Source organism: Hypanus sabinus, chromosome 18 (assembly GCF_030144855.1).
Source record: "Hypanus sabinus isolate sHypSab1 chromosome 18, sHypSab1.hap1, whole genome shotgun sequence".
NCBI lineage: Eukaryota > Metazoa > Chordata > Chondrichthyes > Myliobatiformes > Dasyatidae > Hypanus > Hypanus sabinus.
In genome coordinates, this window is record NC_082723.1 from 32,760,414 (window position 1) to 32,787,549 (window position 27,136).

A 27,136-nucleotide genomic window follows, 5' to 3' on the forward strand; every position below is an offset into this window, starting at 1 on the left:
ATCAGCCTGGGACAATCTGACAATCACTGACCTTACGTCAGCCTAGGACAATCGGTCAATTACTGACCTTACATCAGTTTGGGACAATCGGGCAATCACTGACCTTACATCAGCCTGGGACAATCGGACAATCACCGAGCTTACATCAGCCTGGAACAATCGCACAATCTCTGAACTTACATCAGCCTGGAACCATCGGCCAGTCACTGAACTTGCATCAACGTTTGACGATTTGACAATCACTGACCTTACATCGACCTTTGACAATTGGACAATCACTGACCTTACATCAGTCTGGGACAATCGGATAATCGGAAATTCACTGCCCTTACATCAGTCTCGGACAATCGGGCAATCACTGACCTTACATCAGTCTGGGATAATCGGACAATCACTGACCTTGTAACAACCTTTGACAATCGGAGAAGCACTGACTCTAAATCAGCCTGGTACAATCAGAAAATCAATGACGTTACATCAGCCTGGGACAATCGGACAATCACTGACCTTACATCAACCTTTGACAATCGGACAATCACTGACCTCACATCAGCCTGGAACTATCCTACAATCACTGACCTTACATCAGCCTGGGTCAATGGGACAATCACTGACCTTACATCAGCCTGGGTCAATGGGACAATCACTGACCTTACATCAGCCTGGGACAATCGGACAATCACTGACCTTACATCAGCCTGGGACAATCGGACAATCACTGACCTTACATTAACCTGGGACAATCGGGCAATCACTGACCTTACATCAACCTTTGACAATCGGACAATCACTGACCTTACCTCAGTCTGGGACAATCGAATAATCGGAAAATCACTGCCCTTACATCCATCTGGGACAATCGGACAATCACTGACCTTAGACAACCCAGGGACAATCGGAAAATCACTGAACTTACATCAGTTTGGGACAATCCGACAATCACAGTCCTTACTTAAGCCTGGGACAATTGGGCAGTCACTGACCTTACCACAGCCTGGGACAATTGGACAATCACTGAACTTATAAAAGCTTGGGAAAATGGCAGAATCGCTGACTTTACATCAGTCTGGGACAATCGGATAATCGGAAATTCACTGCCCTTACATCAGTCTCGGACAATCGGGCAATCACTGACCTTACATCAGTCTGGGACAATCGGACAATCACTGACCTTGTAACAACCTTTGACAATCGGAGAAGCACTGACTCTAAATCAGCCTGGTACAATCAGAAAATCAATGACGTTACATCTGCCTGGGACAATCGGACAATCACTGAACTTACATCAACCTTTGACAATCGGACAATCACTGACATTACATCAGTCTGGGACAATCGGATAATCGGAAAATCACTGCCCTTACATCTGTCTCGGACAATCGGACAATCACAGACCTGACATCAATCTGGGAGAATCAGACAATCACTGACCTTATATCAAACTTTGACTATCGGAGAAGCATAGACCTTACATCAGCCTGGGACAATCTGACAATCACTGACCTTACGTCAGCCTGGGACAATCGGACAATTACTGACCTTACATCAGTCTGGGACAATCGGGCAATCACTGACCTTACATCAGCCTGGGACAATCGGACAATCACCGAGCTTACATCAGCCTGGAACAATCGCACAATCTCTGAACTTACATCAGCCTGGAACCATCGGCCAGTCACTGAACTTGCATCAACCTTTGACGATTTGACAATCACTGACCTTACATCGACCTTTGACAATTGGACAATCACTGACCTTACATTAGCCTGGGACAATCGGACAATCAATGAACTTACATCAGCCTGGTACAATCGGACAATCACTGACCTTACATCAGCCTCGGACAATCGGACAATCACTGACCTTACATTAGTCTGGGACAATCGGACAGTCACTGACCATACATCAGAGTGGGACCATCGGCCAGTCACTGAACTTACATCAACCTTTGACGATTTGAAAATCACTGACCTTACATCGACCTTTGACAATTGGACAATCACTGATCTTACATTAGGCAGGGACAATCGGAAAATCAATGAACTTACATCAGCGTGGTACAATCGGACAATCACTGACCTTACATCAGCCTCGGACAATCGGACAATCACAGACCTGACATCAGTCTGGGAGAATCAGACAATCACTGTCCTTATAACAACCTTTGACTATCGGAGAAGCATAGACCTTACATCAGCCTGGGACAATCTGACAATCACTGACCTTACGTCAGCCTAGGACAATCGGTCAATTACTGACCTTACATCAGTCTGGGACAATCGGGCAATCACTGACCTTACATCAGCCTGGGACAATCGGACAATCACCGAGCTTACATCAGCCTGGAACAATCGCACAATCCCTGAACTTACATCAGCCTGGAACCATCGGCCAGTCACTGAACTTGCATCAACCTTTGACGATTTGACAATCACTGACCTTACATCGACCTTTGACAATTGGACAATCACTGACCTTACATTAGCCTGGGACAATCGGACAATCAATGAACTTACATCAGCCTGGTACAATCGGACAATCACTGACCTTACATCAGCCTGGCAAAATCGGACAATCACTGAACTTACATCAACCTTTGACAATCGGACAATCACTGACCTTACATCAGTCTGGGACAATCGAATAATCGGAAAATCACTGCCCTTACATCAGTCTGGGACAATCGGACAATCACTGACCTTAGACAACCCAGGGACAATCGGAAAATCACTGAACTTACATCAGTCTGGGACAATCGGACAATCACTGACCTTGTAACAACCTTTGACAATCGGAGAAGCACTGACTCTAAATCAGCCTGGTACAATCAGAAAATCAATGACGTTACATCAGCCTGGGACAATCGGACAATCACTGAACTTACATCAACCTTTGACAATCGGACAATCACTGACATTACATCAGTCTGGGACAATCGGATAATCGGAAAATCACTGCCCTTACATCAGTCTCGGACAATCGGACAATCACAGACCTGACATCAGTCTGGGAGAATCAGACAATCACTGACCTTATATCAAACTATGACTATCGGAGAAGCATAGACCTTACATCAGCGTGGGACAATCTGACAATCACTGACCTTACGTCAGCCTGGGACAATCGGACAATTACTGACCTTACATCATTCTGGGACAATTGGGCAATCACTGACCTTACATCAGCCTGGGACAATCGGACAATCACTGAGCTTCCATCAGCCTGGAACAATCGCACAATCTCTGAACTTACATCAGCCTGGAACCATCGGCCAGGCACTGAACTTGCATCAACCTTTGACGATTTGACAATCACTGACCTTACATCGACCTTTGACAATTGGACAATCACTGACCTTACATTAGCCTGGGACAATCGGACAATCAAAGAACTTACATCAGCCTGGTACAATCGGACAATCACTTGCCTTACATCAGCCTGGGACTATCGTACAATCACTGACCTTACATCAGCCTGGGATCTTAAGCCAATCACTGTACTTACATCAACCTTCGACGATTTGACAATCACTGACCTTACATCAGTCTGGGTGAATCGGACAATCACAGTGCTTACATCACCCTTGGACAATTAGACATTTACTGAAATTACATCAGCGTGGGACATTCGGACAATCACTGACCTTACTTCAGCCTGGGTCAACCGAACAATCACTGACCTTACACCAGCCTGGGACAATCGGACAATCAATGAACTTACATCAGCCTGGTACAATCGGACAATCACTGACCTTACATCAGCCTCGGACAATCGGACAATCACTGACCTTACATTAGTCTGGGACAATCGGACAGTCACTGACCATACATCAGAGTGGGACCATCGGCCAGTCACTGAACTTACATCAACCTTTGACAATTGGACAATCACTGATCTTACATTAGGCAGGGACAATCGGAAAATCAATGAACTTACATCAGCGTGGTACAATCGGACAATCACTGACCTTACATCAGCCTCGGACAATCGGACAATCACTGACCTTACATTAGTCTGGGACAATCGGATAATCGGAAAATCACTGCCCTTACATCAGTCTCGGACAATCGGACAATCACAGACCTGACATCAGTCTGGGAGAATCAGACAATCACTGACCTTATAACAACCTTTGACTATCGGAGAAGCATAGACCTTACATCAGCCTGGGACAATCTGACAATCACTGACCTTACGTCAGCCTAGGACAATCGGTCAATTACTGACCTTACATCAGTTTGGGACAATCGGGCAATCACTGACCTTACATCAGCCTGGGACAATCGGACAATCACCGAGCTTACATCAGCCTGGAACAATCGCACAATCTCTGAACTTACATCAGCCTGGAACCATCGGCCAGTCACTGAACTTGCATCAACGTTTGACGATTTGACAATCACTGACCTTACATCGACCTTTGACAATTGGACAATCACTGACCTTACATCAGTCTGGGACAATCGGATAATCGGAAATTCACTGCCCTTACATCAGTCTCGGACAATCGGGCAATCACTGACCTTACATCAGTCTGGGATAATCGGACAATCACTGACCTTGTAACAACCTTTGACAATCGGAGAAGCACTGACTCTAAATCAGCCTGGTACAATCAGAAAATCAATGACGTTACATCAGCCTGGGACAATCGGACAATCACTGACCTTACATCAACCTTTGACAATCGGACAATCACTGACCTCACATCAGCCTGGAACTATCCTACAATCACTGACCTTACATCAGCCTGGGTCAATGGGACAATCACTGACCTTACATCAGCCTGGGTCAATGGGACAATCACTGACCTTACATCAGCCTGGGACAATCGGACAATCACTGACCTTACATCAGCCTGGGACAATCGGACAATCACTGACCTTACATTAACCTGGGACAATCGGGCAATCACTGACCTTACATCAACCTTTGACAATCGGACAATCACTGACCTTACCTCAGTCTGGGACAATCGAATAATCGGAAAATCACTGCCCTTACATCCATCTGGGACAATCGGACAATCACTGACCTTAGACAACCCAGGGACAATCGGAAAATCACTGAACTTACATCAGTTTGGGACAATCCGACAATCACAGTCCTTACTTAAGCCTGGGACAATTGGGCAGTCACTGACCTTACCACAGCCTGGGACAATTGGACAATCACTGAACTTATAAAAGCTTGGGAAAATGGCAGAATCGCTGACTTTACATCAGTCTGGGACAATCGGATAATCGGAAATTCACTGCCCTTACATCAGTCTCGGACAATCGGGCAATCACTGACCTTACATCAGTCTGGGACAATCGGACAATCACTGACCTTGTAACAACCTTTGACAATCGGAGAAGCACTGACTCTAAATCAGCCTGGTACAATCAGAAAATCAATGACGTTACATCAGCCTGGGACAATCGGACAATCACTGAACTTACATCAACCTTTGACAATCGGACAATCACTGACATTACATCAGTCTGGGACAATCGGATAATCGGAAAATCACTGCCCTTACATCTGTCTCGGACAATCGGACAATCACAGACCTGACATCAATCTGGGAGAATCAGACAATCACTGACCTTATATCAAACTTTGACTATCGGAGAAGCATAGACCTTACATCAGCCTGGGACAATCTGACAATCACTGACCTTACGTCAGCCTGGGACAATCGGACAATTACTGACCTTACATCAGTCTGGGACAATCGGGCAATCACTGACCTTACATCAGCCTGGGACAATCGGACAATCACCGAGCTTACATCAGCCTGGAACAATCGCACAATCTCTGAACTTACATCAGCCTGGAACCATCGGCCAGTCACTGAACTTGCATCAACCTTTGACGATTTGACAATCACTGAGCTTACATCGACCTTTGACAATTGGACAATCACTGACCTTACATTAGCCTGGGACAATCGGACAATCAATGAACTTACATCAGCCTGGTACAATCGGACAATCACTGACCTTACATCAGCCTCGGACAATCGGACAATCACTGACCTTACATTAGTCTGGGACAATCGGACAGTCACTGACCATACATCAGAGTGGGACCATCGGCCAGTCACTGAACTTACATCAACCTTTGACGATTTGAAAATCACTGACCTTACATCGACCTTTGACAATTGGACAATCACTGATCTTACATTAGGCAGGGACAATCGGAAAATCAATGAACTTACATCAGCGTGGTACAATCGGACAATCACTGACCTTACATCAGCCTCGGACAATCGGACAATCACAGACCTGACATCAGTCTGGGAGAATCAGACAATCACTGTCCTTATAACAACCTTTGACTATCGGAGAAGCATAGACCTTACATCAGCCTGGGACAATCTGACAATCACTGACCTTACGTCAGCCTAGGACAATCGGTCAATTACTGACCTTACATCAGTCTGGGACAATCGGGCAATCACTGACCTTACATCAGCCTGGGACAATCGGACAATCACCGAGCTTACATCAGCCTGGAACAATCGCACAATCCCTGAACTTACATCAGCCTGGAACCATCGGCCAGTCACTGAACTTGCATCAACCTTTGACGATTTGACAATCACTGACCTTACATCGACCTTTGACAATTGGACAATCACTGACCTTACATTAGCCTGGGACAATCGGACAATCAATGAACTTACATCAGCCTGGTACAATCGGACAATCACTGACCTTACATCAGCCTGGCAAAATCGGACAATCACTGAACTTACATCAACCTTTGACAATCGGACAATCACTGACCTTACATCAGTCTGGGACAATCGAATAATCGGAAAATCACTGCCCTTACATCAGTCTGGGACAATCGGACAATCACTGACCTTAGACAACCCAGGGACAATCGGAAAATCACTGAACTTACATCAGTCTGGGACAATCGGACAATCACTGACCTTGTAACAACCTTTGACAATCGGAGAAGCACTGACTCTAAATCAGCCTGGTACAATCAGAAAATCAATGACGTTACATCAGCCTGGGACAATCGGACAATCACTGAACTTACATCAACCTTTGACAATCGGACAATCACTGACATTACATCAGTCTGGGACAATCGGATAATCGGAAAATCACTGCCCTTACATCAGTCTCGGACAATCGGACAATCACAGACCTGACATCAGTCTGGGAGAATCAGACAATCACTGACCTTATATCAAACTATGACTATCGGAGAAGCATAGACCTTACATCAGCGTGGGACAATCTGACAATCACTGACCTTACGTCAGCCTGGGACAATCGGACAATTACTGACCTTACATCATTCTGGGACAATTGGGCAATCACTGACCTTACATCAGCCTGGGACAATCGGACAATCACTGAGCTTCCATCAGCCTGGAACAATCGCACAATCTCTGAACTTACATCAGCCTGGAACCATCGGCCAGGCACTGAACTTGCATCAACCTTTGACGATTTGACAATCACTGACCTTACATCGACCTTTGACAATTGGACAATCACTGACCTTACATTAGCCTGGGACAATGGGACAATCAAAGAACTTACATCAGCCTGGTACAATCGGACAATCACTTGCCTTACATCAGCCTGGGACTATCGTACAATCACTGACCTTACATCAGCCTGGGATCTTAAGCCAATCACTGTACTTACATCAACCTTCGACGATTTGACAATCACTGACCTTACATCAGTCTGGGAGAATCGGACAATCACAGTGCTTACATCACCCTTGGACAATTAGACATTTACTGAAATTACATCAGCGTGGGACATTCGGACAATCACTGACCTTACTTCAGCCTGGGTCAACCGAACAATCACTGACCTTACACCAGCCTGGGACAATCGGACAATCAATGAACTTACATCAGCCTGGTACAATCGGACAATCACTGACCTTACATCAGCCTCGGACAATCGGACAATCACTGACCTTACATTAGTCTGGGACAATCGGACAGTCACTGACCATACATCAGAGTGGGACCATCGGCCAGTCACTGAACTTACATCAACCTTTGACGATTTGAAAATCACTGACCTTACATCGACCTTTGACAATTGGACAATCACTGATCTTACATTAGGCAGGGACAAACGGAAAATCAATGAACTTACATCAGCGTGGTACAATCGGACAATCACTGACCTTACATCAGCCTCGGACAATCGGACAATCACTGACCTTACATTAGTCTGGGACAATCGGATAATCGGAAAATCACTGCCCTTACATCAGTCTCGGACAATCGGACAATCACAGACCTGACATCAGTCTGGGAGAATCAGACAATCACTGACCTTATAACAACCTTTGACTATCGGAGAAGCATAGACCTTACATCAGCCTGGGACAATCTGACAATCACTGACCTTACGTCAGCCTAGGACAATCGGTCAATTACTGACCTTACATCAGTTTGGGACAATCGGGCAATCACTGACCTTACATCAGCCTGGGACAATCGGACAATCACCGAGCTTACATCAGCCTGGAACAATCGCACAATCTCTGAACTTACATCAGCCTGGAACCATCGGCCAGTCACTGAACTTGCATCAACGTTTGACGATTTGACAATCACTGACCTTAAATCGACCTTTGACAATTGGACAATCACTGACCTTACATCAGTCTGGGACAATCGGATAATCGGAAATTCACTGCCCTTACATCAGTCTCGGACAATCGGGCAATCACTGACCTTACATCAGTCTGGGATAATCGGACAATCACTGACCTTGTAACAACCTTTGACAATCGGAGAAGCACTGACTCTAAATCAGCCTGGTACAATCAGAAAATCAATGACGTTACATCAGCCTGGGACAATCGGACAATCACTGAACTTACATCAACCTTTGACAATCGGACAATCACTGACATTACATCAGTCTGGGACAATCGGATAATCGGAAAATCACTGCCCTTACATCAGTCTCGGACAATCGGACAATCACAGACCTGACATCAGTCTGGGAGAATCAGACAATCACTGACCTTATATCAAACTTTGACTATCGGAGAAGCATAGACCTTACATCAGCCTGGGACAATCTGACAATCACTGACCTTACGTCAGCCTGGGACAATCGGACAATTACTGACCTTACATCAGTCTGGGACAATCGGGCAATCACTGACCTTACATCAGCCTGGGACAATCGGACAATCACCGAGCTTACATCAGCCTGGAACAATCGCACAATCTCTGAACTTACATCAGCCTGGAACCATCGGCCAGTCACTGAACTTGCATCAACCTTTGACGATTTGACAATCACTGACCTTACATCGACCTTTGACAATTGGACAATCACTGACCTTACATTAGCCTGGGACAATCGGACAATCAATGAACTTACATCAGCCTGGTACAATCGGACAATCACTGACCTTACATCAGCCTCGGACAATCGGACAATCACTGACCTTACATTAGTCTGGGACAATCGGACAGTCACTGACCATACATCAGAGTGGGACCATCGGCCAGTCACTGAACTTACATCAACCTTTGACGATTTGAAAATCACTGACCTTACATCGACCTTTGACAATTGGACAATCACTGATCTTACATTAGGCAGGGACAATCGGAAAATCAATGAACTTACATCAGCGTGGTACAATCGGACAATCACTGACCTTACATCAGCCTCGGACAATCGGACAATCACTGACCATACATTAGTCTGGGACAATCGGATAATCGGAAAATCACTGCCCTTACATGAGTCTCGGACAATCGGACAATCACAGACCTGACATCAGTCTGGGAGAATCAGACAATCACTGACCTTATAACAACCTTTGACTATCGGAGAAGCATAGACCTTACATCAGCCTGGGACAATCTGACAATCACTGACCTTACGTCAGCCTAGGACAATCGGTCAATTACTGACCTTACATCAGTCTGGGACAATCGGGCAATCACTGACCTTACATCAGCCTGGGACAATCGGACAATCACCGAGCTTACATCAGCCTGGAACAATCGCACAATCTCTGAACTTACATCAGCCTGGAACCATCGGCCAGTCACTGAACTTGCATCAACGTTTGACGATTTGACAATCACTGACCTTACATCGACCTTTGACAATTGGACAATCACTGACCATACATCAGCCTGGGACAATCGGACAATCACTGAACTTACATCAGCCTGGGACCATCGGACAATGACTGAACTTACATCAACCTTTGACGATTGGACAATCACTGACCTTACACCAGCCTGCGACAATCGGACAATCACTGACATTACATCAGTCTGGGAGAATCGGACAATCACAGTCCTTACATCAGCCTTGGACAATTGGACATTTACTGACTTTACATCAGCCTGGGACATTCGGACAATCAATGAACTTACATAAGCTTGTGACAATCGGACAATGACAGACCTCACATCAGCCTGGAACTATCGTACAATCACTGAACTTACATCAGCCTGGGTCAATCGGACAATCACTGACCTTACATCAGCCTGGGACACTCGCACAATCACTGACCTTACATCAGCCTGGACAAAAGAACAAACTCGTTCCTTTCAGCAGCCTGGGACAATTGGACAATCACTGTCCTTACATCAGCCTGGGAAAATCGCACAATCACTGACCTTACATCAGCCTGGACAATCGGACAGAAACGGTCCTTACATCAGTCTGGGACCATCGGACAATCACTGACCTTACATCCTTCTGGGACAATCCGACTTTCACTGACATTACATCCGTCTGGAACAATCGGACAATCACTGACATTACATCAACCTGTGACAATCGGACCATCACTCACCTTATATCAGTCTGGGACAATTGGACAATCACTGACCTTACATCAGTCTGGGACAATTGTACAAATACTGATCCTACATTAGCCTGGGAGAATCGAACAATCAATGAACTTGCATAAGCTTGGGACAATCGGACAATGACAGACCTCACATCAGCCTGGAACTATCGTACAATCACTGACCTTACATCAGCCTGGGTCAATGGGACAATCACTGACCTTACATCAGCCTGGGTCAATGGGACAATCACCGACCTTACATCAGCCTGGGACAATCGGACAATCACTGACCTTACATCAGCCTGGGACAATCGGACAATCACTGACCTTACATTAACCTGGGACAATCGGGCAATCACTGACCTTACATCAGCCTGGGACAATCGGACAATCACTGACCTTACATCAGCCTGGGACAATCGGACAATCACTGACCTTACATTAACCTGGGACAATCGGGCAATCACTGACCTTACATCAGCCTGGGAGAATCGGACAATCACTGACCTTACATCAGTCTGGGACAATCCGACAATCAGTGACCTTACATCAGCCTGGGAGAATCGGACAATCACTGACCTTACATCAGTCTGGGACAATCGGACAATCACTGACCTTACATCAGTGTGGGAAAATCGGACAATCACTGACCTTTCGTCAGCCTGGGAGAATCGGACAATCACTGACCTTACATCAGTCTGGGACAATCGGACAATCAGTGACCTTACATCAGTCTGGGACAATCAGCCAATCACTGACCTTACATCAACCTTTGACAATCGGACAATAACAGACCTTACATCAGCCTGGGATAATCGGAAAATCACTGACCGTACATCAGCCTTTAACAATCGGATAATCACTGACCTTTCATCAGTCTGGGACAATCGGGCAATCACTGACCTTACATCAGCCTGGGACAATCGGACAATCTCTGAACTTACATCAGCCTGGAACCATCGGCCAGTCACTGAACTTGCATCAACCTTTGACGATTTGACAATCACTGACCTTACATCGACCTTTGACAATTGGACAATCACTGATCTTACATTAGGCAGGGACAATCGGACAATCAATGAACTTACATCAGCGTGGTACAATCGGACAATCACTGACCTTACATCAGCCTCGGACAATCGGACAATCACTGACCTTACATTAGTCTGGGACAATCGGACAGTCTCTGACCATACATCAGCCTGGGTCAATCGGACAATCACTGACCTTACATCAGCCTGGGACAATCGCACAATCACTGACCTTACATCAGCCTGGACAAAAGAACAAACACGGTCCTTTCACCAGCCTGGGACAATTGGACAATCACTGTCCTTACATCAGCCTGGGACAATCGCACAATCACTGACCTTACATCAGCCTGGACAATCGGACAGAAACGGTCCTTACATCAGTCTGGAACCATCGGACAATCACTGACCTTACATCCTTCTGGGACAATCCGACTTTCACTGACATTACATCCGTCTGGAACAATCGGACAATCACTGACATTACATCAACCTGGGACAATCGGACCATCACTCACTTTATATCAGTCTGGGACAATTGGACAATCACTGACCTTACATCAGTCTGGGACAATTGTACAAATACTGATCCTACATTAGCCTGGGAGAATCGATCAATCAATGAACTTGCATAAGCTTGGGACAATCGGACAATGACAGACCTTACATCAGCCTGGGATAATCGGAAAATCACTGACCGTACATCAGCCTTTAACAATCGGATAATCACTGACCTTTCATCAGTCTGGGACAATCGGGCAATCACTGACCTTACATCAGCCTGGGACAATCGGACAATCTCTGAACTTACATCAGCCTGGAACCATCGGCCAGTCACTGAACTTGCATCAACCTTTGACGATTTGACAATCACTGACCTTACATCGACCTTTGACAATTGGACAATCACTGACCTTACATTAGCCTGGGACAATCGGACAATCAATGAACTTACATCAGCCTGGTACAATCGGACAATCACTGACCTTACATCAGCCTCGGACAATCGGACAATCACTGACCTTACATTAGTCTGGGACAATCGGACAGTCACTGACCATACATCAGAGTGGGACCATCGGCCAGTCACTGAACTTACATCAACCTTTGACGATTTGAAAATCACTGACCTTACATCGACCTTTGACAATTGGACAATCACTGATCTTACATTAGGCAGGGACAATCGGACAATCAATGAACTTACATCAGCGTGGTACAATCGGACAATCACTGACCTTACATCAGCCTCGGACAATCGGACATTCACTGACCTTACATTAGTCTGGGACAATCGGACAGTCTCTGACCATACATCAGCCTGGGTCAATCGGACAATCACTGACCTTACATCAGCCTGGGACAATCGCACAATCACTGACCTTACATCAGCCTGGACAAAAGAACAAACACGGTCCTTTCACCAGCCTGGGACAATTGGACAATCACTGTCCTTACATCAGCCTGGGACAATCGCACAATCACTGACCTTACATCAGCCTGGACAACCGGACAGAAACGGTCCTTACATCAGTCTGGAACCATCGGACAATCACTGACCTTACATCCTTCTGGGACAATCCGACTTTCACTGACATTACATCCGTCTGGAACAATCGGACAATCACTGACATTACATCAACCTGGGACAATCGGACCATCACTCACCTTATATCAGTCTGGGACAATTGGACAATCACTGACCTTACATCAGTCTGGGACAATTGTACAAATACTGATCCTACATTAGCCTGGGAGAATCGATCAATCAATGAACTTGCATAAGCTTGGGACAATCGGACAATGACAGACCTCACATCAGCCTGGAACTATCGTACAATCACTGACCTTACATCAGCCTGGGCCAATGGGACAATCACCGACCTTACATCAGCCTGGGACAATCGGACAATCACTGACCTTACATTAACCTGGGACAATCGGGCAATCACTGACCTTACATCAGCCTGGGAGAATCGGACAATCACTGACCTTACATCAGTCTGGGACAATCGGACAATCACTGACCTTACATTAACCTGGGACAATCGGGCAATCACTGACCTTACATCAGCCTGGGAGAATCGGACAATCACTGACCTTACATCAGTCTGGGACAATCCGACAATCAGTGACCTTACATCAGCCTGGGAGAATCGGACAATCACTGACCTTACATCAGTCTGGGACAATCGGACAATCACTGACCTTACATCAGTGTGGGACAATCGGACAATCACTGACCTTTCGTCAGCCTGGGAGAATCGGACAATCACTGACCTTACATCAGTCTGGGACAATCGGACAATCAGTGACCTTACATCAGTCTGGGACAATCAGCCAATCCCTGACCTTACATCAACCTTTGACAATCGGACAATAACAGACCTTACATCAGCCTGGGATAATCGGAAAATCACTGACCGTACATCAGCCTTTAACAATCGGATAATCACTGACCTTTCATCAGTCTGGGACAATCGGGCAATCACTGACCTTACATCAGCCTGGGACAATCGGACAATCTCTGAACTTACATCAGCCTGGAACCATCGGCCAGTCACTGAACTTGCATCAACCTTTGACGATTTGACAATCACTGACCTTACATCGACCTTTGACAATTGGACAATCACTGACCTTACATTAGCCTGGGACAATCGGACAATCAATGAACTTACATCAGCCTGGTACAATCGGACAATCACTGACCTTACATCAGCCTCGGACAATCGGACAATCACTGACCTTACATTAGTCTGGGACAATCGGACAGTCACTGACCATACATCAGAGTGGGACCATCGGCCAGTCACTGAACTTACATCAACCTTTGACGATTTGAAAATCACTGACCTTACATCGACCTTTGACAATTGGACAATCACTGATCTTACATTAGGCAGGGACAATCGGACAATCAATGAACTTACATCAGCGTGGTACAATCGGACAATCACTGACCTTACATCAGCCTCGGACAATCGCACAATCACTGACCTTACATTAGTCTGGGACAATCGGACAGTCTCTGACCATACATCAGCCTGGGACAATCGGACAATCACTGAACTTACATCAGCCTGGGACAATCGGACAATCACTGAACTTACATCAACCTTTGACGATTGGACAATCACTGACCTTACACCAGCCTGCGACAATCGGACAATCACTGACATTACAACAGTCTGGGAGAATCGGACAATCACAGTCCTTACATCAGCCTTGGACAATTGGACATTTACTGACTTTACATCAGCCTGGGACATTCGGACAATCACTGATCTTACATCAGCCTGGACAAACGAACAAGCACGGTCCTTTCACCAGCCTGGGACAATTGGACAATCACTGTCCTTACATCAGCCTGGGACAATCGCACAATCACTGACCTTACATCAGCCTGGACAACCGGACAGAAACGGTCCTTACATCAGTCTGGGACCATCGGACAATCACTGACCTTACATCCTTCTGGGACAATCCGACATTCACTGACATTACATCCGTCCAGAACAATCGGACAATCACTGACATTACATCAACCTGGGACAATCGGACCATCACTCACCTTATATCAGTCTGGGACAATTGGACAATCACTGACCTTACATCAGTCTGGGACAATTGTACAATTACTGATCCTACATTAGCCTGGGAGAATCGAACAATCAATGAACTTGCATAAGCTTGGGACAATCGGACAATGACAGACCTCACATCAGCCTGGAACTATCGTACAATCACTGACCTTACATCAGCCTGGGTCAATGGGACAATCACTGACCTTACATCAGCCTGGGACAATCGGACAATCACTGACCTTACATTAACCTGGGACAATCGGGTAATCACTGACCTTACATCAGCCTGGGACAATCGGACAATCACTGACCTTACATCAGCCTGGGACCATCGGCCAGTCTCTGAACTTGCATCAACCTTTGACGATTTGACAATCACTGACCTTACATCGACCTTTGACAATTGGACAATCACTGACCTTACATTAGCCTGGGACAATCGGACAATCAATGAACTTACATCAGCCTGGGACAATCGGATAATCACTGACATTACATCAGCCTGGAACTATCGTACAATCACTGACCTTTCATCAGCCTTGGGCAATGGGACAATCACTGAACTTACATCAGCCTGGGTCAATGGGACAATCACTGACCTTACATCAGCCTGGGACAATTGGACAATCACTGACCTTACATCAGCCTGGGACAATTGGACAATCACTGACCTTACATTAACCTGGGACAATCGGGCAATCACTGACCTTACATCCGTCTGGGACAATCCGACATTCACTGACATGACATCCGTCTGGAACAATCGGACAATCACTGATATTACATTAACCTGGGACAATCGGGCAATCACTGACCTTACATTAGCCTGGGACAATCGGAAAATCAATGAAATTCCATCAGTCTGGGAGAATCGGACAATCACTGACCTTACATCAACCTGGGACAATCGGACCATCACTCACCTTATATCAGTCTGGGACAATTGGACAATTACTGATCTTACATTAGCCTGGGACAATCGGACAATCAATGAACTTTCATAAGCTTGGGACAATCGGACAATCACAGACCTCACATCAGCCTGGAACTATCGTATAATCATTGACCTTACATCAGCCTGGGACAACCGGACAATCACTGAACTTACATCAGCCTGGGATCATCAGCCAATCACTGAACTTACATCAACCTTTGACGATTTGACAATCACTGACCTTACATCAGTCTGGGAGAATCGGACAATCACAGTGCTTAGATCAGCCTTGGACAATTAGACATTGACTGAATTTACATCAGCCTGGGAGATTCGGACAGTCACTTACCTTACTTCAGCCTGGGTCAACCGGACAATCATTGACCTTACATCAGCCTGGGACAAACGCACAATCACAGACCTTACGTCAGCCTGGACAATCGGACAATCACGGTCCTTACACCAGTCTGGGACCGTCGGAGGATCACTGACCTTACATCCGTCTGGGACAATCGGAAAATCACTAACCTTACATCCGTCTGGGACAATCGGACAATCACTGACCTTACATCAACCTGGGACAATCAGACTATCACTGACTTTACATCAGTCTGGGACAATCCGACATTCACTGACATTACATCCGTCTGGGACAATCGGACAATCACTGACCTTTCATTAACCTGGGACAATCGGGCAATCACTGACCTTACATCAGCCTGGGATAATCGGACAATCACTGAGCTTACATCAGCCTGGAACAATCGCACAATCTCTGAACTTACATCAGCCTGGGTAAATCGGACATCACTGACCTTACATCAGCCTGGGACCATCGGCCAGTCACTGAACTTACATCAACCTTTGACGATTTGACAATCACAGATCTTACATCGACCTTTGACAACTGGACAATCACTGACCTTACATTAGCCTGGGACAATCGGACAATCAATGAACTTACATCAGCCTGGTACAATCGGACAATCACTGACCTTACATCAGCCTCGGACAATCGGACAGTCACTGACCATACATCAGCCTGGGACCATCGGCCAGTCACTGAACTTACATCAACCTTTGACGATTTGACAATCACTGAACTTACATCGACCTTTGACAATTGAACAATCACTGACCTTACATTAGCCTCGGACAATCGGACAATCACTGACCTTACATCAGCCTCGGACAATCGGACAATCACTGACCTTACATTAGTCTGGGATAATCGGACAGTCTCTGACATTACATCAACCTGGGACAATCGGACCATCACTCACCTTACATCAGCCTGGGACCATTGGCCAATCACTGAACTTACATCAACCTTTGACGATTTGACAATCACTGAACTTACATCAACCATTGACAATCCGACAATCACTGACCTTACATTAGCCTGGGACAATCGGACAATCAATGAACTTACATCAGCCTGGGACAATCGGTCAATCACTGACCTTTCATTAGCCTTGGACAATCGGACAATCAATGAACTTACGGCAGCATCGGACAATCGGACAATAAATGACCTTACATCAGCCTGGGGGAATCGGACAATCACTGACCTTACATTTGTCTGGGACAATCGGACAATAACTGTGGTTACATCAGCCTGGGACAATCGGACAATCACTGAACTTACATCAACCTTTGACGATTGGACAATCACTGACCTTATATCAGCCAGGCACAATAGGACCATCACTCACCTTACATCACCCTGGGACCATTGGCCAATCACTGAACTTACATCAACCTTTGACGATATGACAATCACTGAACTTACATCAACCATTGACAATCAGACAATCACTGACCTTACATTAGCCTGGGACAATCGGACAATCAATGAACTTACATCAGCCTGGGACAATCGGACAATCACTGACCTTTCATTAGCCTTGGACAATCGGACAATCAATGAACTTACGGCAGCATCGGACAATCGGATAATAAATGACCTTACATCAGCCTGGGAGAATCGGACAATCACTGACCTTACATTTGTCTGGGACAATCGGACAATAACTGTGCTTACATCAGCCTGGGACCATCGGCCAGTCACTGAACTTACATCAACCTTTGACGATTTGACAATCACAGATCTTACATCGACCTTTGACAACTGGACAATCACTGACCTTACATTAGCCTGGGACAATCGGACAATCAATGAACTTACATCAGCCTGGTGCAATCGGACAATCACTGACCTTACATCAGCCTCGGACAATCGGACAGTCACTGACCATACATCAGCCTGGGACCATCGGCCAGTCACTGAACTTACATCAACCTTTGACGATTTGACAATCACTGACCTTACATCGACTTTTGACAATTGAACAATCACTGACCTTACATTAGCCTCGGACAATCGGACAATCACTGACCTTACATTAGCCTGGGACAATCGGACAATCAATGAACTTACATCAGCCTGGTACAATCGGACAATCACTGACCTTACATCAGCCTCGGACAATCGGACAGTCACTGACCATACATCAGCCTGGGACCATCGGCCAGTCACTGAACTTACATCAACCTTTGACGATTTGACAATCACTGACCTTACATCGACCTTTGACAATTGAACAATCACTGACCTTACATTAGCCTGGGACAATCGGACAATCAATGAACTTACATCAGCCTGGTACAATCGGACAATCACTGACCTTACATCAGCGTCGGAGAATCGGACAATCACTGACCTTACATCAGCCTCGGACAATCGGACAATCACTGACCTTACATTAGTCTGGGATAATCGGACAGTCTCTGACATTACATCAACCTGGGACAATCGGACCATCACTCACCTTACATCAGCCTGGGACAATCGGACAATCACTGACCTTACATTAGCCTGGGGCAATCGGACAATCAATGAACTTACATCAGCCTGGGACAGTCGGTCAATCACTGACCTTTCATTAGCCTTGGACAATCGGACAATCAATGAACTTACGGCAGCATCGGACAATCGGACAATAACTGAGCTTACATCAGCCTGGGACAATCGGACAATCACTGAACTTACATCAACCTTGGACAATTGCACATTTACTGAATTTACATCAGCCTGGGACATTCTGACAATCACTGATCTTACTTCAGCCTAGGTCAACAGGACAATCACTGACCTTACACCAGCCTGCGACAATCGGACAATCACTGACCTTACATCAGCCTGGGACAACCGCACAATCACTGACCTTACATCAGTCTGGGACAATCGGACAATCACTGAACTTACATCAGCCAGGCACAATCGGACAATCACTCACCTTATATCAGTGTGGGACAATTGGACGATTACTGACCTTACATCAGCCTGGGACAATCGGACAATCACTGACATTACATCAGCCTGGGACAATCGCCCAATCACTGACCTTACATCCGCCTGTTACAATCGGACAATCACGGACCTGACATCAGCCTGGGACCATCGGCCAATCACTGAACTTACATCAACCTCTGACGATTTTACAATCACAGACCTTACATCAACCTTTGACAATCGGACAATCACTGACCTTACATCAGCCTGGGACAATCGGACAATCAGTGACATTACATCAGCCTGGGACAATCGCCCAATCACTGACCTTACATCCGCCTGGGACAATCGGACAATCACTGAACTGACATCAGCCTGGGACCATCGGCCAATCACTGAACTTACATCAACCTCTGACGATTTTACAATCACAGACCTTACATCAACCTTTGACAATCGGACAATCACTGACCTTACATCAGCCTGGGACAATCGGTCAATCACTGACCTTACATCAGCCTGGGACAATCGGAAAATCACTGAACTCACATTAGTCTGGGACAATCGGACAATCACTGAGCATACACCAGCCTGGGACAATCGGACAATCACTGACCTTACATCAGCCTGGGACAATCGGACAATCACTGACCTTACATCAGCCTGGGACAATCGGACAATCACTGACCTTACATCAGCCTGGGACAATCGGACAATCACAGACCTTACATCAGCCTGGAACTATCGTACAATCACTGACCTTACATCAGCCTGGGACAATCGGACAATCACTGACATAACATCAGCCTGGGACAATCGCACAATCAGTGACCTTACATCAGCCTGGGACAATCGGACAATCACTGACCTTACATCCGTCTGGGACAATCGGACAATCACTGACCTTACATCAGTCTGGGACAATCGGACAATCACTGACCTTACATCAGTCTGAGACAATCCGACATTCACTGACCTTACATCCGTCTGGGACAATCGGACAATCACTGACATTACAGTAACCTGGGACAATCGGACAATCACTGACCTTACAACAGTCTGGGACAATCCGACATTCACTGACCTTACATCCGTCTGGGACAATCGGACAATCACTGACATTACAATAACCAGGGAAAATCGGGCAATCACTGACCTTACATCGACCTTTGACAATTGAACAATCACTGACCTTACATTAGCCTCGGACAATCGGACAATCACTGACCTTACATCAGCCTCGGACAATCGGACAATCACTGACCTTACATTAGTCTGGGATAATCGGACAGTCTCTGACATTACATCAACCTTTGACGATTTGACAATCACTGAACTTACATCAACCATTGACAATCCGACAATCACTGACCTTACATTAGCCTGGGACAATCGGACAATCAATGAACTTACATCAGCCTGGGACAATCGGTCAATCACTGACCTTTCATTAGCCTTGGACAATCGGACAATCAATGAACTTACGGCAGCATCGGACAATCGGACAATAAATGACCTTACATCAGCCTGGGGGAATCGGACAATCACTGACCTTACATTTGTCTGGGACAATCGACAATAACTGTGCTTACATCAGCCTGGGACAATCGGACAATCACTGAACTTACATCAACCTTTGACGATTGGACAATCACTGACCTTACATCAGCCAGGCACAATAGGACCATCACTCACCTTACATCACCCTGGGACCATTGGCCAATCACTGAACTTACATCAACCTTTGACGATTTGACAATCACTGAACTTACATCAACCATTGACAATCCGACAATCACTGACCTTACATTAGCCTGGGACAATCGGACAATCAATGAACTTACATCAGCCTGGGACAATCGGTCAATCACTGACCTTTCATTAGCCTTGGACAATCGGACAATAAATGAACTTACGGCAGCATCGGACAATCGGATAATAAATGACCTTACATCAGCCTGGGAGAATCGGACAATCACTGACCTTACATTTGTCTGGGACAATCGGACAATAACTGTGCTTACATCAGCCTGGGACCATCGGCCAGTCACTGAACTTACATCAACCTTTGACGATTTGACAATCACAGATCTTACATCGACCTTTGACAACTGGACAATCACTGACCTTACATTAGCCTGGGACAATCGGACAATCAATGAACTTACATCAGCCTGGTGCAATCGGACAATCACAGACCTTACATCAGCCTCGGACAATCGGACAGTCACTGACCATACATCAGCCTGGGACCATCGGCCAGTCACTGAACTTACATCAACCTTTGACGATTTGACAATCACTGACCTTACATCGACTTTTGACAATTGAACAATCACTGACCTTACATTAGCCTCGGACAATCAGACAATCACTGACCTTACATTAGCCTGGGACAATCGGACAATCAATGAACTTACATCAGCCTGGTACAATCGGACAATCACTGACCTTACATCAGCCTCGGACAATCGGACAGTCACTGACCATACATCAGCCTGGGACCATCGGCCAGTCACTGAACTTACATCAACCTTTGACGATTTGACAATCACTGACCTTACATCGACCTTTGACAATTGAACAATCACTGACCTTACATTAGCCTGGGACAATCGGACAATCAATGAACTTACATCAGCCTGGTACAATCGGACAATCACTGACCTTACATCAGCCTCGGAGAATCGGACAATCACTGACCTTACATCAGCCTCAGACAATCGGACAATCACTGACCTTACATTAGTCTGGGATAATCGGACAGTCTCTGACATTACAGCAACCTGGGACAATCGGACCATCACTCACCTTACATCAGCCTGGGACCATTGGCCAATCACTGAACTTACATCAACCTTTGACGATTTGACAATCACTGAACTTACATCAACCATTGACAATCCGACAATCAATGAACTTACATCAGCCTGGGACAATCGGTCAATCACTGACCTTTCATTAGCCTTGGACAATAGGACAATCAATGAACTTACGGCAGCATCGGACAATCGGACAATAAATGACCTTACATTAGCCTGGGAGAATCGGACAATCACTGACCTTACATTTGTCTGGGACAATCGGACAATAACTGTGCTTACATCAGCCTGGGACAATCGGACAATCACTGAACTTACAACAACCTTTGACGATTGGACAATCACTCACCTTATATCAGCCTGGGACAATTGGCCTATTACTGACCTTACATCAGCCTGGGACAATCGGACAATCACTGACATTACATCAGCCTGGGACAATCGCCCAATCACTGACCTTACATCAGCCTGGAACAATCGCACAATCTCTGAACTTACATCAGCCTGGGTAAATCGGACATCACTGACCTTACATCAGCCTGGGACCATCGGCCAGTCACTGAACTTACATCAACCTTTGCCGATTTGACAATCACAGATCTTACATCGACCTTTGACAACTGGACAATCACTGACCTTACATTAGCCTGGGACAATCGGACAATCAATGAACTTACATCAGCCTGGTACAATCGGATAATCACTGACCTTACATCAGCCTCGGACAATCGGACAGTCACTGACCATACATCAGCCTGGGACCATCGGCCAGTCACTGAACTTACATCAACCTTTGACGATTTGACAATCACTGACCTTACATCGACCTTTGACAATTGAACAATCACTGACCTTACATTAGCCTCGGACAATCGGACAATCACTGACCTTACATCAGCCTCGGACAATCACTGACCTTACATTAGTCTGGGATAATCGGACAGTCTCATACATTACATCAACCTGGGACAATCGGACCATCACTCACCTTACATCAGCCTGGGACCATTGGCCAATCACTGAACTTACATCAACCTTTGACGATTTGACAATCACTGAACTTACATCAACCATTGACAATCCGACAATCACTGACCTTACATTAGCCTGGGACAATCGGACAATCAATGAACTTACATCAGCCTGGGACAATCGGTCAATCACTGACCTTTCATTAGCCTTGGACAATCGGACAATCAATGAACTTACGGCAGCATCGGACAATCGGACAATAAATGACCTTACATCAGCCTGGGGGAATCGGACAATCACTGACCTTACATTTGTCTGGGACAATCGGACAATAACTGTGCTTACATCAGCCTGGGACAATCGGACAATCACTGAACTTACATCAACCTTTGACGATTGGACAATCACTGACCTTACATCAGCCAGGCACAATAGGACCATCACTCACCTTACATCACCCTGGGACCATTGGCCAATCACTGAACTTACATCAACCTTTGACGATTTGACAATCACTGAACTTACATCAACCATTGACAATCAGACAATCACTGACCTTACATTAGCCTGGGACAATCGGACAATCAATGAACTTACATCTGCCTGGGACAATCGGACAATCACTGACCTTTCATTAGCCTTGGACAATCGGACAATCAATGAACTTACGGCAGCATCGGACAATCGGATAATAAATGACCTTACATCAGCCTGGGAGAATCGGACAATCACTGACCTTACATTTGTCTGGGACAATCGGACAATAACTGTGCTTACATCAGCCTGGGACCATCGGCCAGTCACTGAACTTACATCAACCTTTGACGATTTGACAATCACAGATCTTACATCGACCTTTGACAACTGGACAATCACTGACCTTACATTAGCCTGGGACAATTGGACAATCAATGAACTTACATCAGCCTGGTGCAATCGGACAATCACTGACCTTACATCAGCCTCGGACAATCGGACAGTCACTGACCATACATCAGCCTGGGACCATCGGCCAGTCACTGAACTTACATCAACCTTTGACGATTTGACAATCACTGACCTTACATCGACTTTTGACAATTGAACAATCACTGACCTTACATTAGCCTCGGACAATCGGACAATCACTGACCTTACATTAGCCTGGGACAATCGGACAATCAATGAACTTACATCAGCCTGGTACAATCGGACAATCACTGACCTTACATCAGCCTCGGACAATCGGACAGTCACTGACCATACATCAGCCTGGGACCATCGGCCAGTCACTGAACTTACATCAACCTTTGACGATTTGACAATCACTGACCTTACATCGACCTTTGACAATTGAACAATCACTGACCTTACATTAGCCTGGGACAATCGGACAATCAATGAACTTACATCAGCCTGGTACAATCGGACAATCACTGACCTTACATCAGCGTCGGAGAATCGGACAATCACTGACCTTACATCAGCCTCGGACAATCGGACAATCACTGACCTTACATTAGTCTAGGATAATCGGACAGTCTCTGACATTACATCAACCTGGGACAATCGGACCATCACTCACCTTACATCAGCCTGGGACAATCGGACAATCACTGACCTTACATTAGCCTGGGGCAATCGGACAATCAATGAACTTACATCAGCCTGGGACAGTCGGTCAATCACTGACCTTTCATTAGCCTTGGACAATCGGGCAATCAATGAACTTACGGCAGCATCGGACAATCGGACAATAACTGAGCTTACATCAGCCTGGGACAATCGGACAATCACTGAACTTACATCAACCTTGGACAATTGCACATTTACTGAATTTACATCAGCCTGGGACATTATGACAATCACTGATCTTACTTCAGCCTAGGTCAACAGGACAATCACTGACCTTACACCAGCCTGCGACAATCGGACAATCACTGACCTTACATCAGCCTGGGACAACCGCACAATCACTGACCTTACATCAGTCTGGGACAATCGGACAATCACTGAACTTACATCAGCCAGGCACAATCGGACAATCACTCACCTTATATCTGTGTGGGACAATTGGACGATTACTGACCTTACATCAGCCTGGGACAATCGGACAATCACTGACATTACATCAGCCTGGGACAATCGCCCAATCACTGACCTTACATCCGCCTGGGACAATCGGACAATCACTGAACTGACATCAGCCTGGGACCATCGGCCAATCACTGAACTTACATCAACCTCTGACGATTTTACAATCACAGACCTTACATCAACCTTTGACAATCGGACAATCACTGACCTTACATCAGCCTGGGACAATCGGTCAATCACTGACCTTACATCAGCCTGGGACAATCGGAAAATCACTGAACTCACATTAGTCTGGGACAATCGGACAATCACTGAGCATACACCAGCCTGGGACAATCGGACAATCACTGACCTTACATCAGCCTGGGACAATCGGACAATCACTGACCTTACATCAGCCTGGGACAATCGGACAATCACTGACCTTACATCAGCCTGGGACAATCGGACAATCAGAGACCTTACATCAGCCTGGAACTATCGTACAATCACTGACCTTACATCATCCTGGGACAATCGGACAATCACTGACATAACATCAGCCTGGGACAATCGGACAATCACTGACCTTACATCAGTCTGGGACAATCGGACAATCACTGACCTTACATCAGTCTGGGACAATCCGACATTCACTGACCTTACATCCGTCTGGGACAATCGGACAATCACTGACATTACAGTAACCTGGGACAATCGGACAATCACTGACCTTACAACAGTCTGGGACAATCCGACATTCACTGACCTTACATCCGTCTGGGACAATCGGTCAATCACTGACATTACAATAACCTGGGAAAATCGGGCAATCACTGACCTTACATCGACCTTTGACAATTGAACAATCACTGACCTTACATTAGCCTCGGACAATCGGACAATCACTGACCTTACATCAGCCTCGGACAATCGGACAATCACTGACCTTACATTAGTCTGGGATAATCGGACAGTCTCTGACATTACATCAACCTGGGACAATCGGACCATCACTCACCTTACATCAGCCTGGGACCATTGGCCAATCACTGAACTTACATCAACCTTTGACGATTTGACAATCACTGAACTTACATCAACCATTGACAATCCGACAATCACTGACCTTACATTAGCCTGGGACAATCGGACAATCAATGAACTTACATCAGCCTGGGACAATCGGTCAATCACTGACCTTTCATTAGCCTTGGACAATCGGACAATCAATGAACTTACGGCAGCATCGGACAATCGGACAATAAATGACCTTACATCAGCCTGGGGGAATTGGACAATCACTGACCTTACATTTGTCTGGGACAATCGGACAATAACTGTGCTTACATCAGCCTGGGACAATCGGACAATCACTGAACTTACATCAACCTTTGACGATTGGACAATCACTGACCTTACATCAGCCAGGCACAATAGGACCCTCACTCACCTTACATCACCCTGGGACCATTGGCCAATCACTGAACTTACATCAACCTTTGTCGATTTGACAATCACTGAACTTACATCAACCATTGACAATCCGACAATCACTGACCTTACATTAGCCTGGGACAATCGGACAATCAATGAACTTACATCAGCCTGGGACAATCGGT

The 27,136-nt window shown here is 45.9% G+C and overlaps 1 protein-coding gene across 7 annotated transcripts in view; it reads right to left on the reverse strand.

Moving 5' to 3' along the window:
- The window catches only part of rgs3a (regulator of G protein signaling 3a), a 453,555-nt gene that overhangs the window by 252,609 nt on the left and 173,810 nt on the right, over window positions 1-27,136 (reverse strand). The gene's annotated exons all lie outside the window — the stretch shown is intronic.